The sequence below is a fragment of the Pleurodeles waltl genome, chromosome 4_2, assembly GCF_031143425.1.
Source record: "Pleurodeles waltl isolate 20211129_DDA chromosome 4_2, aPleWal1.hap1.20221129, whole genome shotgun sequence".
Taxonomy (NCBI): domain Eukaryota; kingdom Metazoa; phylum Chordata; class Amphibia; order Caudata; family Salamandridae; genus Pleurodeles; species Pleurodeles waltl.
Genome location: NC_090443.1, coordinates 456,750,955 through 456,764,101, shown reverse-complemented (window position 1 = coordinate 456,764,101; position 13,147 = coordinate 456,750,955).

Sequence of the window (13,147 nt, the reverse complement as noted above, 5' to 3'; positions counted from 1 at the left end):
GCTCGTTTGATCAGGACCAACCTACCGTTCTCCACATTCCGCAAATAGCGAACTTCGGTGTTGCGTAAAGTGACCACTGCTGGCAAGATGCTCAGAACAGCAAATGAAACAAAGCATACTTTAAACAATGAACTGGTGTGTACACTGTTATGGAATTCGAATTGATTCCTATGTTTTGTTCAAAGTCGAAAAATGCATTTGCTTCTTCCATGATTAGTTAATTTGGAACTGAACATTTTTGAACTAATATTTTAAGTACTCAATATGATTAAATGATTCCCAACATTCAGAAAAAAATTATTGGTGGAGCAGCTAAAGACTGTCCGTGTACGTTGCTTACTAAAGGGACCAGGGCAGCCACAGAATAATAAGAGCTGGAATGAGGGCACCAATAGAGGGTGGGAGGAATTGGGCAACCCATTACATCTCCTGCCTCTTTTTAAGTACTTCGGAAGATAGCAGCACGATTGATGGCAGGCTAAAATTCACTAAAGCTTAATTGCTGCACTGATTTTACATTAACATTGAAATCACATTCAAGGCACTCGAAAATGCATCCCTGTGAGGGCCCCACACCACCTGGCCGCTCAATAGAATATGACACCCTGGAACATCCAACAAAAAAATTGCCCAACTTTCCCAGCAGACTGCCGCTCAACAAGAGCTAGTTGCTTTATAGCCATGGCAATACAATTCACTTTTCCATGTCCATTCATACCAACGTAAACTGACTTGTCTCAAAGCATAACATTGAGAACACATCTTTTTGAAATCACTCATGTTAAGAAGTGCCTTCAGTTAAATCAATTCACAGCTTAAGTCTAAAGAAATACCGTCATAAATGACTTACTCTCAGATGTATTTTTTTATAGGTGGGTACTCCATGCAACCACTGTAAAATGTTTTCTTTGTTTTAATTAACAGTGTAATAAAGGTATTGATTAGTAGTAATTGTATTGTGAACGGAGATGATGGCTAGACAATTCGTTATTTAGTGAAAGCTGTGTTCCAGGAAAGCCAGAAAGTGACGAGCTTCAATTGTAACAACTGTGGTCATTTGAATCTGCGCTGCGGGATACTCCATACTGTGGATCCCCAAATTGGGAAATCAGTACTCCTTTTTAGCACATGACTGTCAGGGTAGCGAGGAAGGGCAATCTAAGGCAACTCAAGTAAGATGCTGTGAGCTAGAGACTCAGCTCAGCAGTGCAATAAACAGCACTCAATAAATCGATGCTCATTCAGTGATTTGACAAAAAAAAATTATTACAGACAAAATAAGATGCTTCACACGAGTTCACAAACGTATATGTATTGACTGTGGAAATGCCTTTGGAGATAGCCCTAAAAGTCCTTATTACCTATAGGCAGCTAACAACAACGAAAGGTCACGCAGGTCAGGTAGCCTGCTTAATGTCCTCTAGATATCTTATGCTGGTGGTACTTCTAACGATCTGTGACCAGCAATATCTGAGCCCTAAAACACAATACTCCCTCTATGAGCCTAACAAAACCTAATGGATGTAATTAATAAAGGTGGGACAAATGACTTTGCCATGGTGTCACCATAACAGTTAAAAGGAAAATTGTATGGGTAAAATACAGTGTTGTCAATATTAAAATATTTCAAGCTAGTACCATCTTTCATTAAAGTTCATCAGTATGTGTAACGATTTTCAGTGTTAATCCCTAGCCTCTAAAATGCAATACCTTCCCACCCATAAATAAATTAAAAAACAAACATACTGGCTTTAATATACTCACCACAATACTAACCATTTGCAAAACATAAACTCTCCATGTCCATGAATCATTTTAAGATTGTAAAACGTTGTACATCTGACAAGAAAAGTGCACTTAATTTAACTTTCTTTTGTGTACTATTAAACAGCTTGTAAGGGGACCCACTGTTGCTCCTGGGTGACCTCCTCGGTTATGGCAAGTGAAATATGCAAATCATTGGAGCCCATCACAGGGTTTTATCAGTAAGTTTTCACCCTCCAGTTATTTCTTCCCAAACCTTTGATCTGGCCGTGCAGAGGTTAGGAAATCTTTACTTTTGTCTTTCTCCTGTGCTTAAATTATGTCCGCTGGCTCTTTGACTGAGGGTTTTTTTTTTCAAATCACCAACTCAGTGTTTTGAACGCATAGGTGCCCCTTCCTCTTTTTTGGTCAACCGTGCGCTGCAGCAGTAGGACCACACTGGGTTCCTTCAGTGCACATGCAGTCACTGGTGGCTCACCACCCACCACTTCACTCTCATCATCAGTGATGGATAGGGAAGTCCAGTATCTCTAATATTTCTCACACGTTTGCAGAGGGCATAGGAGTGGGACAATAGAGCCAAAGTGCACTGTTAGTCTGGGAGCCACGTGCTCCTTACATGCCAGAAGGTCCAGCCCAAAGGCTTCCCAGGTCAGAAATAGAGTATCTGTGGATGCTCCTATTCTCTCATTACAATACACTTAAGCATAATGGCACATTCATGAGGCTGATCTGCTAGGGCACTGGCCATGACTGGGCAGAAGAAAGAATTCCTACTGGGGAGCACAGGAACAATGAACGAAGAGAGTGTGAGTGCTGCTGGTTACTACTGTTCATGTCTTGTAGCATATAGTGCTATTTTCGTTGTGCAGAATGCATCCTCAGGCCCATTTTGGATGTGAGGGTTCATTTTGTACTATGAAAATAGCTCTAAATGCTGTATTACTCTTCTCACACAACTATGCGTGATGTACAGTAATTATGGGTAATTACACTTGTGAGAATCACACCAAATTCTCCCACCCTAGCAAAAAGTATGTTTTTTCAGGCCCTGGATGGGTAATTTGAATAAGGTTTCATCGCAGTGCTCCTGGTGGCACTCTGCACCCACCCCACCCCCCTGAGGAGTGATGATTTATGGCCTCTGAAATTATGGTATGTTCTTTTGGTAAATTGTTAAATGCCTATTCATGGTTCTTGGACACTGTAGATTCCTTCCAGTAGCAAAAAGCTGGACAGAGCCCAGGATCTCCTGTCCTGGCTCATGGTTATCTTCAAAATCTTAGCCTTCCTGTAGCAATATCCATGGCCCTGAAGGCAGATTACACTATTTGTCTCAACTTCCAAACCCTCATAACATCCTGTTCACTGATAGAGGACCTGCACATCCATCAGAGGTCAGGTGAGACTGCAAGAGGTAGATACCACAAGACCAGTGAAAGAAAGCCCATTTGGTCCCTCTCCTTTATGGTTCCCAACAAGGCAATTCTCTACTGCCCTCCAGTGGATGTGGGAGGTTCTTGCCACTGGCCATGGTGAAAGTGTTGAGTCTTCTCCAGACAAGAGCTCATCCTTCCATTTTTGTAGTTAATATTTTCCCAGTCTTCCATTGTGCATGGGCTAAAATCTGGAGATGGAAAATTCTAAACTTGGGCATCTCTGCCCAATCCATAAGTTCACATCACCCCTCCACACCTTATATTTTCTGAGAGTTGCCCAAAGGCTAATCCACCCTCATCCCATTATCTTGGGATATTCCACGATTGTAGAATCAAGTTGTGGTTGTGGTCTGCGAAACCTCTTAGTTCAACCCCTAACATGGCAAAACTAGTTTCTTTCTACCAAGATGTCAAAGGGAACTCCTTATGAGACTGATGCCAGTGTCTGCATTTTCCTTTTTTGTTACTGTGAGGAGGGTATGTCTAGACATATCCGTAGATGTTAGCTAGTCACTGTATGCAGATTTCTCCCCACTCCTTCCAACACCACACAAGTGCTCCAACTGCCCAGGGAAGGGTTTGAACTGCCAACTGGCCAGAAGAGTAGTTAACTTGGCCCATCAGGGTAGTTCAAAACCCAAATCTCATTAGGGCTGGCTCAAGGAAATATTACAAAAACAAGTACATGAAGGAGCACAAACATGACCAAGTGACTATGTTATTTGCAATCTGGACTCTTTAAAACATAGAAAACTTCATGTTAATCACTTTTTTATGAAAGGCCAACCAACATGTAAATACAATAAAGTAATACGACTTACACTCTGTGAGGAAAAATAGTGGCAGGTCTTTTTGGATGCCCAGTTAAATTTGAAGTACTACATAGGCTGTTACCAATTTGGCTACCTTACGCAAAACCCAGGCTAAATTAGACCATGGTTTTATTTGTGCAGCTTGCACACAAGTGCACATCTGTTCCCATTTAACCAGTGCAGAGCCTCCTTTCCCATCTCTGCAGCTGCAAGCCTTGTTTTAAAAGTTTGAAAATGGTGGTTATCCCTCAAATACATTTTATTGAATGCTTACAGCGGGTAATACTCAATTTTGGTGTCTCACAACAAAGACCTGAAAAAACACAGATGGGCCAAATCAAGCCACTGGGGTATTAAATGGATCAGAACCTACTTCATCACAGATTTGATATGAGAAACTTCACCTTTTTCTGTAAAAAGCATTGTCAATAGTCAAAGAGTATTTTTCCTTGTGGGTCATACTATTGAGAGAGCGTAGCTTATATAATCTATATTAACATGCAATGTTTATGAATTAATGTGTGATAATAGAAATTGCAGTAATATATATATTTTTTTCTGCTTAAACGTGCACCTGAAATGTGACCACTGGGAGTGCCCGCCAATGTATACGTGGACTAATAGTGAGGACTAAAATGTTTATAAAATGTTATATTGAATAGGTTCTATACTAATTATTAATCATTGTGTTATTGAATTTGTGCTGAAATCCTTGTAGGCCTTAAGTTAGCATGAGCCGAAGCTTAGATGCTTGGCTCTCATATTAAATGTATTTTTCCTATCTTGCAGTGTGCTGACTCGCAAAAGGACATGACCTCTTGTTTTCTTCAAAACTAGAAGCCGAATGTAACCATGCTAGATCCGTTCTCATGCATTCTTCATTGCTTGTAGGGTGATATTAAAGCAAAATGCAACAGTGTAGATTAATGTAATGTACAAGGTCATTCAAACCGGTGAAGACAATGGAGCTACTGACCAAAAGATGTGCAAAGAATTACAGAAAGATTCAATCATACCGGACGTGCCACCTCTGAAGACATCGAACAGGAGAACCAATGAGAGACTTGTAAAATAATATGGGGTGAAAGATAAATGACCTAATGTATTTTCTGATAGGTTAAAGATAGTGGGGTATAGCAAATGTCCAATATAATTTTAGGGGAACGTACAACGAAAAAGGGATAAAAACCCATGACACGGGGAGCCATTTAGGAGGGTTAGGGAATGCTATTGATTTTATCCAGAAACTTTGTCACTCTGTTTGGTGACTTATTGGTTCATTTAGAACCATCTTTGTCCTTAGATTGTCCATATTACACTTTACCTCCTTATGAGGGAAGTGCCCCTTTTTGCCCCGGAGCTGAGTTCTGACTGATGGCTGAAAGACTGAACCTGTGCGCTGACCTAAACTTTGGAGGGTAACTATGACAATACAATTGTGATTTGTCTGTTTGCTTTTCCTTTCTAGGTACCAACTGCTTACTTTGACAGAGACCATAGTTAGATGTTTTCCAAATTGGTGTTCTAAATTGTTTTGCATGAAGCCCAACATGCCAATGCTAATTAGTGGTTAGGACAGGTGCTCACTAAACTGACGCAAATAGACAAACGACCGAATCCATGTTTTGTTGAACTGACGCGTTATTGAAACTCTGCTAAATTGATCTATGTTCACGCCGTGTTATGTTTTGATGTTTGTGATTCTTGCCTTAATGAATTCCTATCAAAGTTGCCATATCGTGACTATGCTATTATGTTTCTTGGTTTTGAGATTAACGAATCTGCTTTTAGAATTGTAAACAATAGGGAATAAAACTCATAAAAATTCTACTAAACTGGTGTGGTTAATCATGACTGCAAGGTCATGGTAGTAGTTTTGAATTGATTAATGACTTTGAAATGTATTGTTGTGATAAATATTGATGACATTATTGACGTATTGATTAGCTATCTTGTCCTAAGGTGTCTCTCAAGTGGGTCAAAAGATTCATTGGCCTAAAACGAGTCCTGATGTGTCATAAATTATCGTAAAGGGACACGTTAGCAGTTCTGGTGGCAGAGCGACGGTTTGGCCCTTTGGGGCCCTAGGACGGAGAATTATTGTTTAGGTTGTTTTTCTGAGATAATGCAAATTGGAGGTATGATGTGTTTCTAAATTCACCATGACTTTCCTGGGATCTCGGAGCCTGCCTAAGTGAGTTGGGGATGTTCTCGGCGTTTAAGTATGTGTGGTGTAGGATTTGCGCTTGCTCAGCTTATGCGTTTTGCAGGTGGTTTGTGAAGTTTGTGTGTATTCAGGTCAGGTAAATATTGTTTTAGTAGGAGTGGGCGTACTCCGCAGTATGAGAGTAGGGAAGTCGGCGTACTTCATATGAGTGTGGCGCTTTGTGCTAAAAGAAATATCCATGTGGTTGGTTGTTAATGTATGGACCCGTCATGGTCTAAGACTCCGGAGTATATTGACAAGTGTAGGAGACACTTGGGTTTATGTTGTAATTTGTGCGGTTTAATTAGGTCAATCAGGCGTGGTTGATGAGTCAATTGTGTGTATGAAACCTTCGATGGAGATTTGGCAAGTTCTAAAGTGCACTAGAGCGAACCATTGACAAGTTGAGAGTAGGATTAGTGGGTCAAATTCAGCTTGCGAGTGCGGGAACTGAGAAGGAGAGAGTATCGGCCGAGGCTTCAAGTGAAATCTCTGTAAAGTTCTGAAGCGAATGTGTTACCCTTCGTGTAGGAAACTGGCAAATTTGATTTGTTGTTGTTGTTAAAGGTGCTCGCAGTAATTTTGCATTAGATTGGTGTGAATCCAGTGAGGGGCGAACGAGCCGCAAGACTTTGTCAGCTGCAGTGTGTGAGTGTGACGTCAGTGGTGCCGCGCTGAGATAGGTCAGTTGTCGAGAGGGGTTGCACACGGATTGGCTGCCGTCCGTGAGAGGCAATAGGTTGAGAAAGGTGGGTGAAGAGTGTCCTGGGAATTAAAGTCACTTACTGATTAAATACAACAAAGGAAAAGACGCAAAGATGAACTTTATCAAAGCTTTTAAGAGCGCTCTGAAAGGAGACGCATACATTATGGCGAGTGAAGGGGAGCCTACACTGCCTGAGGGTACTCCAGCTTATATAGTCATGGAGGAAAAGGGTGTCGCGCCTTGCTTATGGATGAAACAGTGGCACAAATTGACAGAAAAGGAGGGATTTTTGACGTTCCCAGAACACGGAACGTTCAATACGAGAGTCCTAGAGAATTTAAGGTGGATGTTAAGTGTACAGAAGCCACCTCCGAGGCCAGCTCAGTATGATGCTTTAGCAATTTGGGATTTAATGGCTATTAAACAGAGACAGGAAAAATTCCAAAGAAGAATAAAAAGGGCAGAAAAGAATTTAGCGGAAGCTAGATGGGATAATGAGAGCAAAATGTGGAGACGGGGAATAGTTGATGGACTCAAATTATTCCCAGCAATTACACAGGGAGATGAGACGCAGGGGAAGAAAGCCACATGTAAAACAGACAAAGACACTAGTAAGCCTAAAGAGACTAAAAGATCTTGGATAGAAGAAGATGATTCAGATGATGAAGAGTTCCTAAATCAGATATTACATGATCGCCTGCCACCTTATGCGGTAAGCGACAATGTCCCGAGCACTAGTGCGGGTCCTGGGAACCAGACGCAGGAGAAGGGAGTTACTGATACAGCACAGACTAGTGATACGGGCTTGATACAGAATGGTGTCAGTGTACCCACTGCGCCAGACATGCAGATACAATTGCAACCTACACTGCAGATACAGAGAATCTATCCAGAAGTCCCAGTACTAAAGACTACTACAAATCTGATAGTGCCGCCAGACCCGATATATACAAAGTCGAGGTTAGTGCAGATTGAGCCAACTCCACAATTGCTGCCCCAGCCGCAGCAACAGCTGATACCAGGGTATAATCCAGCAGCCGGACCTCCATTAGTACCTGCCCCGGCTTTAGAGAATCAAACCTTTGGAGTTGCTGCTCCACGGAGTTTTGGACCAGGTCAAACACCTGCGGCCATATCCGATTACTGTTGGTCCACCGGTGCCATTGTATGCACAAGGTAAGCCCGGTATGTGTGATCAGGGAGTAATGACCCAAGATGCAATAAGAGGAGGGTCAATAGGAACTCCCCAGTTAATGGCCCCGGGAGAGCAATCAGTTGAAAGACCAAGGTCTTTGCTAGATCTTGGTCTGGTTGAAACACCTTTGGAGGCAATGAGACAGGCAGGGCTAGGTGTGCTAACCCCACAGTCAATAAGTACAAATGCTTCACAGTCGCCAATGATGCATGCAGGGGATATTTCACTGCAAGGTTTTACGGTACAACAGTTAAATGAATGGCTAGAAAAGACCTATGCTTCACAAAAGACTACAGTAACTGCAGAAAAGCCAGAAAGTTTGGAGAGAGATGAGTACCTGAACTTTGTGAGACTGGGCGTGGAAGCTTCTGAATTAGTGGAAGGAACAATGGAGTAAACAGATTAGAGTCATACACAGAAGCAGAATTGAGATATCTGTGAACCTAAGATCACTAAAGAAGTAGGTAAGGTACATCAGAGATTAGCAGACAAATACAATATTGATATTGAGAATACTAAACATTTGAAAAGAAGCTACAGGTCAGATTTTGACTCAAAAGATTTCGAGCATATGAGGTCTGCCGGAATAAAAGCGCATCTGAAAGAAATACTGCAAAATGCGCAAATCTGGGGAGCTTTAGAAAAGTGGGAAGTCAGATGGGCAAAGAAAAGAGATAAGGAGAAAAGTGACAGTCCGGGATCAAGTAAAGCTAAAGCTTCACCAGATATGGAATCAGTAAAGATGTTACCCATGAGAGAAACAACTGGTGGGGTTCTGATCCATGTACCGCGGACCAGGGGAGACATACTGCCATTCACAAATGATTATCCCAGGTTGAGGGAGAAGCCGATATAGTGGTATCAGCAAACAGATAGGTTTGTGAAGCTTGTGAAGTGTCTCTGGGAAGATTTGAATACCTTGTTTGAGATTGTTGTTCCGCCCGACTTATGGCTTGAGTGCAAGAGAGGGGTAGACTGGCCGACACAGGAGCCGGGAAGGGATAAGGTGACCGGAGCACCCTCTGAGGAGGTGATGAAGTATTATCACAAAGTGATTGAGTCTTTGAAGCAGAAAGTGTCGCCAAAAGTGACTGATTGGCAGAAGATCGACCGACCCTCACAGGAGGTTAAAGAATCGATACATGCTTACTATGAGAGATTGTTGAAGGCATTCAAACATTACAGTGGTACTGAGACCATTAAACTGAAGGACATGAATCATCTCATGTTCAGATTTGTTGAAGGGCTGAGACCAGAGGTTAGCCAGATGATTAAGAATCATTTGATCTGTCGGCAAGCGAAGCCGATTGATGAGGTGTTGCAGTATGCGAAATACTGTAGTGACGAGATTGAGCTGAAGCAGAGAAAGTTGAAGGAGAAAGTGATGGTGATGCAGATAAGGGCTGTGCATGCAGGGATGCAGGGAAATGGAATCCAGCAGATGATACAGCAGCAACCACAAGGGAATGGTGTAATTCAGGCACAACCGAGAGGTCGAGGTTTTGTGAATCGCGGTCCAGACTTGAATACTGTTGTGGTCCAAAATGATGCGCAAGGGATGAAAAACGTGTCTAGATGTCACACGTGCGGGGGCGTGGGGCATTGGAAGCGGGAATGCCCAAATGTGGTGCAGGATGGTGTCGTTCAACAAAGCACTAATGTCGGTACATTGCAAAATGTGAGAGGTCCAAAATTGAGAAGTCAAAATCCGAACTTCCAAAATAACATGGTTCAGATGCAAGGGCTACAGCACATGCAGCAAATGCAAATGCCGCGTGTTCAACCAGTGCAGATGCAGCAAGTACAACAGCAGGTTCCCATGGTACCTAGACAGAAAATGCAATTACCATTAGCTCCAATGGGACAGCAACAGGTGATGCTTCCTCAGCAGGTCACAGGTCAAGTGATGAGCCAAAATAATACAGTACAGCAATTCCCATTGCGTGGTGAAAATGGAATGAATGAGGAATGGTCGGATGACAGTTCAGACAGTGAAGAGTGCAGGCTTGCAGCGTCCCTAGAAGTAGATCAGAGGGGAACCTATGTAGAGGGAAAGGTAATGGGTCACAAGGTTTCATTCTTGGTTGATACCGGAGCTACACGCTCTACAATTAGAAGTGCAGAGGTTCCAAAATTACCACTTTCAGGGCATACCATGAGAGTGGTCGGAGTAGCAAACCAGTACTTGACAAATCCGATTGCAGATCCGGTGCAAGTTGAGAGTGGCAACTTTCAGGGACTGCATAAGTTTGTAGTCTGTGATTAAAGTCCTGTGTCCCTACTGGGAAGAGACTTAGGGGGTCATTCCAACCCTGGCGGTCGGTGTTAAAGCGGCGGCCAAACCGCCAACAGGCAGGCGGATAAAAAAATGGAATTCTGACCCTGGCAGGAATGTCCAACAGAGACCGCCACTTTAACACTCCGACCGCCACGGCGGGACAAACAAACAGCGCGGCGCTCACTGCCAACAGGCAGGCGGGAGACAATGTACCGCCCACCCTATCACAACCCACCAATCCGCCACCTTTTCCGGGGCGGGAGCCCCGCCGATAAAAACACGGCGGAAACAGACAGTACGAACGGAAAACGCTCACCTCTACACACTCCACGAGGAATCTGGACAGCATGGAACCCGAATTACACATCCTACTAGCTATTGTCTACCTGCTCCTCTACCAGGAGCACGAACGCCGCCGCAGGAGACAACGGTGAGTACTGCACCTACGACACAGGGGAGGGGGGAGGAGAAAAGATTACGGGTACACACATACGCGACACACCCACCCTCACCCTCACCCACAACTACATACACATCAATGCAGAGCAACAACTCAGAGTGACACCCCCCAAACCCCCCGGAAGAATGCAAAGACAAAATTAAATGATCATGAAAATTGAAGTATATTGTACGACTAAGTAAAAAAATATAACAAACAACTATAAATATATATACATATGTAAATTGTCTTGTCCAAATTGGGTATCAGCCATTGTACGTGGGCCAATGGGCCGAAACACATGGGCAAAGCCCACACAGGAGACCCGAATTCATTGGAGAGAACACTGCAGGGGCATCAGATATCAAAACTACAAGCACCTCAGGGGGAGGGGAAGGGGGGGCACCTCAGCCAGATGAGTCCACAACGCCAGATCCACGAGGGGCCTCCATGGCTACTGTTCCATCCTGGGGAGTGCAAAGCCAAAGTCTCACAAGTCTCTACAGTGGGTGGTTTGCCCACTGTACCATCCTGGGGAGTGCAAAGCCACAGTCTCACAAGTCTCTACAGTGGGTGGTTTGCCCACTGTTCAATCCTGGGGAGTGCAAAGCCACAGTATCACAAGTCTCTACAGTGGGTGGTTTGCCCACTGTTCAATCCTTGGGAGTGCAAAGCCACAGTCTCACAAGTCTCTACAGTGGGTGGATTGCCCACTGTACCATCCTGGGAAGTGCAAAGCCACAGTCTCACAAGTCTCTACAGTGGGTGGGTTGCCCACTGTTCAATCCTGGGGAGTGCAAAGCCACAGTCTCACAAGTCTCTACAGTGGGTGGTTTGCACACTGTTCAATCCTGGGGAGTGCAAAGCCACAGTCTCACAAGTTTCTACAGTGGGTGGATTGCCCACTGTACCATCCTGGGGAGTGTAAAGCCACAGTCTCACAAGTCTCTACAGTGGGTGGATTGCCCACTGTACCATCCTGGGGAGTGCAAAGCCACAGTCTCACAAGTCTCTACAGTGGGTGGTTTGCCCACTGACCATCCTGGGGAGTGCAAAGCCACAGTCTTTCAAGTGGATTACAGACTCCACTGGTTCTGGAGGAGGCATGGTGCCCAGAGTGCTTCGTGCAGCCCTGCCCGACAGAGATCCGGCCCTGCCCCTTCTGCCAATGGGCCAGCGGTGCTTGAGACGGCGGTGCCCAGCGGAGCGGTGCTTGAGATGAAGGGCCCAGCGGAGCAGTGCTTGAGATGAAGGGCCCAGCGGAGCGGTGCTTGAGATGAAGGGCCCAGCGGAGCGGTGCTTGAGATGAAGGGCCCAGCGGAGCGGTGCTTGAGATGGCGGTGCCCAGCGGAGCGGTGCTTGAGATGAAGGGCCCAGCGGAGCGGTGCTTGAGATGAAGGGCCCAGCGGAGCGGTGCTTGAGATGAAGGGCCCCGCGGAGCGATGCTTGAGATGAAGGGCCCAGCGGAGCGGTGCTTGAGATGAAGGGCCCCGCGGAGCGGTGCTTGAGACGGCGGTGCCCTGTTTAGCGGTGCTTGTCTTGAAGGGCCCTGTTCAGCGGTTCTTGACACGGCGGTGCCCTGTTTAGCGGTGCTTGTCTTGAAGGGCCCTGTTCAGCGGTTCTTGGCACGGCGGTGCCCTGTTCAGCGGTGCTTGTCTTGAAGTGCCCTGTTCAGCGGTGCTTGTCTTGAAGGGCCCTGTTCAGCGGTTCTTGACACAGCGGTGCCCTGTATAGCGGTGCTTCACTTGAAGGGCCCTGTTCAGCGGTTCTTGACACAGTGGTGCCCTGTTCAGCGGTGCTTGTCTTGAAGGGCCCTGTTCAGCGGTGCTTGTCTTGAAGGGCCCTGTTCAGCGGTTCTTGACACGGCGGTGCCCTGTTCAGCGGTGCTTGTCTTGAAGGGCCCTGTTCAGCGGTTCTTGACACGGCGGTGCCCTGTTCAGCGGTGCTTGTCTTGAAGGGCCCTGTTCAGCGGTTCTTGACACAGCGGTGCCCTGTTCAGCGGTGCTTGTCTTGAAGGGCCCTGTTCAGCGGTTCTTAACACGGCGGTGCCCTGTTCAGCGGTGCTTGTCTTGAAGGTCCCTGTTCAGCGGTGCTTGTCTTGAAGGGCCCTGTTCAGCGGTTCTTGACACGGCGGTGCCCTGTTTAGCGGTGCTTCACTTGAAGGGCCCTGTTCAGCGGTTCTTGACACGGCGGTGCCCTGTTCAGCGGTGCTTGTCTTGAAGGGCCCTGTTCAGCGGTGCTTGTCTTGAAAGGCCCTGTTCAGCGGTTCTTGACACGGCGGTGCCCTGTTTAGCGGTGCTTCACTTGA